At 33.0% G+C, this 5,244-nt stretch overlaps 1 pseudogene; it reads right to left on the reverse strand.

Moving 5' to 3' along the window:
• Positions 1-455: 455 nt before the first annotated feature.
• On the reverse strand, positions 456-3,709 carry LOC114315604 (cation/calcium exchanger 4 pseudogene; annotated as a pseudogene).
• Positions 3,710-5,244: the final 1,535 nt, after the last annotated feature.

Raw genomic sequence — 5,244 nt, forward strand, 5'->3', positions numbered from 1 at the left:
TTGAGCACTGCGATGAAGCACATCACGATATCCGATGCCATAGCTGCCCACAACGCCCAAGTCACAAAAGTTTGAGGTATAGAAATCTCAGAGCATAATGAATGAAAGCAATATAGTACATGATTGAACAGGGATTAAGCCAATTACCTGATCGGGGGTGACTATGTTGAAATACTATCTAAACTTGTAAAAGCTTGACAATTGTGGGGACTGGTGGCGATGCTAACAAAAGTATTGTTGGGACCAAGGGATAATGTGCTAGTCCATCTCCTGAGCGTCAAGGGCATTAGCCCTGAAATACTCAAAGCTCTAGATCTACAATTCAAAGAGTTGATTAGTACAAGATGAGGCAAAAATTTTAGAATAAATGCATAAATGACATGTGCAATGTAGAAATGACATAAAACAGTAAATTGTACCTTCCATCATTTCTAATGCCCTTCGATGGTCATCTCTCAACTACGCATGACAACACTAGCGTATCTGTAGAGGGTGACTAGTGCAGCACCACCCCAATCGTAGTCGTCAATGTGATCAATGTCCACCATCGTCACTAAGTAGTGGAGATGTATCTTGTTTAGGGGCGACTCCACATAGTAACCGATGGGGTCCGAGTAACCCATCAAACTATCAAAAAAAATTTAAAAAAAATTATTTATGTTACCAATATTTTGTTTGATATAAATTAATCTCATTAAAAAATTAAGAGACCCTCATCAAATATAAATTCACGATCTATTGTTTTGAGAAGTTTAAATCACTCTTACAATTATTAAAAATAGTTTTTGAGTTTTTTATTTTTCATTTTTAGTGAACTTTTCAAATATTTTAAGTAATTTTTTTTTTTTTACTTTGTGGATTCACTTAATCTACACACTTAGATACATTTCAAAAGTAAAATATTTATGAAAAATATTTTAAAACTTCACTTACATACAATAAATAAATAGTATATTTTAATTTTTTTTTTTTTTGTATTCGTTGAATTTTTTAAAAAAACAATTACCAATATTTTGTTTTTTAGATGCATATAGGTCAGGTACATCTAAAAAGTAAAAAATATATATTTTCCCCCTCTAAAGATAACAAAACACAAAAAATAAAAAAATAAAAATTGTTTTTGAAAACTCAAAATCATTCAAAGCCAAACAAAGTAAATGTTGTTTAGTTTAATTTTTTTTAATAGAATTTATGGAACTTAATGCCTTTGGAGTGGCCCATCTATAAGCTAGTGCAAATTTATTAAAATTGCCATTTTGAAATTCAAAAAGAAAAAATCAGCTACATATGTATAAATAAATCAATTACACTGCAAAATATACACACCTCATTGAGCCAAAACTCAGTCAAGGGGCCACTCCAAAACTCATGCCCCTTCATATCTACAATATATACTCAAATCTGGAATATTAACTTCATCACTGCATATATATATATATATATATATTCAAATCAGAAATTTCGTGCAAAATTTTGAGTGAAGAGAGAGAAGATCAAAGTGAGCAAGTAGCCCTTGAAGATAATACAAATAAACATAAAAACTACTATGATAAAACAAAATAACACATACCAGCAATAGAAGCCAAAAGACACTACTATAATTTGAAGTTTGATTTTGCACCTAATAGAAAATGCAGTTGCCTACACTATACAAATAACAGTGACTATTTAATCACAAACAGATAAATATACATATTAACCACCCAAAAAAGTAACAAAAAATTTCATCAATAATACAAAAACGACTACTTACCTAACAAACAAAAATCCAACTAATTTTAACCACCCCAAATTTTTTTTCTCCCCCCAATAATAATTAAGCAACCAATCCAATTTCCAAATGAGAAGAATATGTTCTCTAACATAAGCATTGTCTGATATGAAAATGAAGTCAATAATTAACCTACAAAAATCTTGAAAGTAAAGAAAGATTGCACTTGCAATTTCAGTGAAACCAACAGAATTTTAACTGAACGCTGCTTACCTCTAGTGTTCAAATTTGATTTTCAAATTTCATGTTTGGTTTGATTTTCATATTATACTGAGAAAGATTGCACTTGCAATTTCAGTGAAACCAATAGAATTTTAACAGAATACTACTTACCTCCAGTGTTCAAATTTGATTTTCAAATTTCATGTTTGGTTTGATTTTCAAATTATACTGAAACAGGGAAATCACAACATAAAAGTAGAGGATGGTAAATTCAAAATATATCATCTTATCTTTGTACAAAACAAGCAATCATAAATCAGAATAAAGCATACAAAAGCATTGCCATATCCCTTTTTTCTTGTAGTGAATTTAATTGTACAACAATTGATTACCCATTTCCAACTTGCAAGTACAATAACTGATCATGATCATGGGTTTTTTTCTTCTCCTAGTCCTTCATGAGAAACAGCTTCAAGATGACAATAATAGATAAGACAAAATACACATCATCATCTTCAAAAATCTTTGTAGTTAACCTGCTCTTCCTTAATATTCGCTACATCAAATGTCAACTTAGACCAACCAATGATATGATTCCCGTGGCACTGATTACCCTAACAGAGAGAAATATCAAGTAGAGAGCAATGCTACCGACTCCAAGCCTCCTAGTAGGACGCATATCATTCCTTAGTAAAACAAGTGGCCAAATAGGTCCTGAGATGAGAAATCCCATAGTATAGAAGAGGCTTCTGTCTTGTGGAACAATGTACAAGCCAGGTTTCTCTGACCAGGATTCAAGCAGCATTGAGAGATCCTCAAACCAATAAGTGAGTTGAACATTAGACTTGCATTGCATCTAGACAAGGTGATCTACACACCATCCCCACCATTGATTGCCAGTGCAACATTTGACACTAAATCACCCATCGAGTTACCCCATGCCAATAAATTTAATCCAAGGATTGATGGATTAACCCCTAGAATTACACCCAATCCTACCAACAAAGCAACAAGCTCGTTTGCAATCATGTAGAACCAAACGATACTTATCAAAAATCCATCCAAAACCAATGGAAGTAAAAACTTTTGAGGTGGACGATGTGATCTAGTGTACCAAAATGCAAGAACACCTAGTGCACAACCAATAGAAACACCAAGCGTATAAGAAACCTTTCTGCTTTTAGAACCCACAGTCTTGAGTACTCTAGAGAAATGCCAAAAGAATGGGAGCAAGTGAAGCACTGCCTACAACATAGAGACTTTTGATCAAGATTCCTCCTCAACTAGAGGAATTGTCAACCAGCATGGCACTGTTAAAGGCAACTCCATTATCAAACATAGTTTAGAATAGGAGAATAACGAGTGCTCAGTTTCTATGCCATCATCAGTCCAGCCCCACACAGGACTCTCATTATCAGACACCTTAGTTAACTGATTTGAATATATTGCGACATTTGATGCCCACATCTACTGAGGCAATGCACTATGGGATATGATTGTATCACTTTTTGTGTCCATGTCAAGCAAAGTACTATAGATAGAGTCACCCTCTTGGTTCCATTGAGAGAACACACTTCCTTTGACAGGAAGCAACAACGTAACAACATCCAATTTCAACCTCCGAGCATGTTTCTTCAAAATCTCATTCGCAGCAACAACAAATGCATAAACCGCATAACTCAAGACAAATGCGATGGCTCCCCCCACACTCACCTTACAAGCATACAAAATCAATGAAAGTGACACATGACGAGCTGCATGTGGAATATGTGGCATGGGATACACCTCTCACATTGCTCCAACTTGCATCTCCATATAAGTGCAATTACTTTAAGTTATTCACACTTTAATGTATTTTCTTCTATATATTATGTTGTGGGTGTTAATGTTTATATAAGTTACCCTTATATGTGATTTGAAACAAGTTTGCTTGATTTAGGTTGCACAAACTGTTTATAATCTAAAATAAATTCTAATGCTAACCATGTTAGCCGTGTCACGTTCAAATTGATATGATCACAAGTAGGTTAGGTTAGTGTCATGATATTTGACACACTTAATTAAATGGATCATGTTAGTGTTGGGTGTTTTGGACACGAACCCATGATGACACGACACGACATGACATGATTCATGCCTCACTTGGGATGAGGATATTCTTAGCATGCGTTTGGATCAAGGATTTGCAGGGGATTTGTGGAAGGAAGGAAAAAAAGAAGGGAAAAAATGTATGAAATAGAAGCTAAGGTAGCGTTTGGCAGAGTTTTAGAATTATGATTTGAGAATAGAGTTGTATTTTGAGTTTGTGAGTTTTGGAATTATGATTTGAGAAGAGAAAATTTGTTTGGCTATGAGTTTTGAAAAGAGTGTTGAATTGAGTTTTGAATTTTTGATATGACATATGAAATTAGAAAAGTTGTTTGGTTATGAGTTTTAAAAAGAGTTTTCAAACCTTAATTTAAAAACTTATAACTCATAACCAAACACACAACTCAAAACTCTATTGAAAATTCTATTCAAAACTCATAACCAAACTCTTTTTAAAATTTAATTCCAAAAAATAATTTGTCATTTTGGTCTAAAAAAATAATTTGTATATTTAAAAAATATCAAAAACAAATATATATTTATATATATATATTTTCCAAATAACAGGTGGCGATTGACAATTGCAAAAAAAAAAAAAAAAAAGAGAGTATTGTTCCGGTCAAGCGGCCAGACTGCCGGGTAGACCAAAAATTCAAAAATTGCCTAGTTTACCAAACGTGTTTTCAAAATGTGTTTTGAAATTGATTTGGAATCAAAATTTGAAAACTCAAACCAAACATAGCATTCAAATATGAGGGTGGAAACTTGATTTGAAACTCACACCTAACACAGTCTAAATTTTTTCACTTCCCTATCTATTTTTCTCCCCCTCCATAATCCCAGAATTCTTAATCTAAACATAGCCTTGAAAGTTTCAAAGTGAAACACTAGAACTAGCAATCTTGATGAGCTGCAATACATGAGTTCAATGGTTGCCTTGTTGAACTACTTGTGGAAGACCTTAATGCCAAAGTTTGGTTCACTTGGACTAAAAAACAAGAAAAAAGAAAAAAAACCAGCAAGTTAGATAGAGTATTAGTTAATAATACCCAATGGGTTCATGTTTTTAACTATCATTGTTCTAATGTTTCCAGTTATCACTTTAAATACCCAAAATTAAATTGAGAAAATTTTCAAATTCTTGAATTTTTGGATGAAGCATGGATACATCAAGGAGATTTTTCAAAATTCAACAAGTATCAGGTTCTCTGAGTATTGAGAAT

Source organism: Camellia sinensis, chromosome 2 (genome assembly GCF_055761805.1).
Source record: "Camellia sinensis isolate YWXY chromosome 2, ASM5576180v1, whole genome shotgun sequence".
Taxonomy (NCBI): Eukaryota; Viridiplantae; Streptophyta; class Magnoliopsida; order Ericales; family Theaceae; genus Camellia; species Camellia sinensis.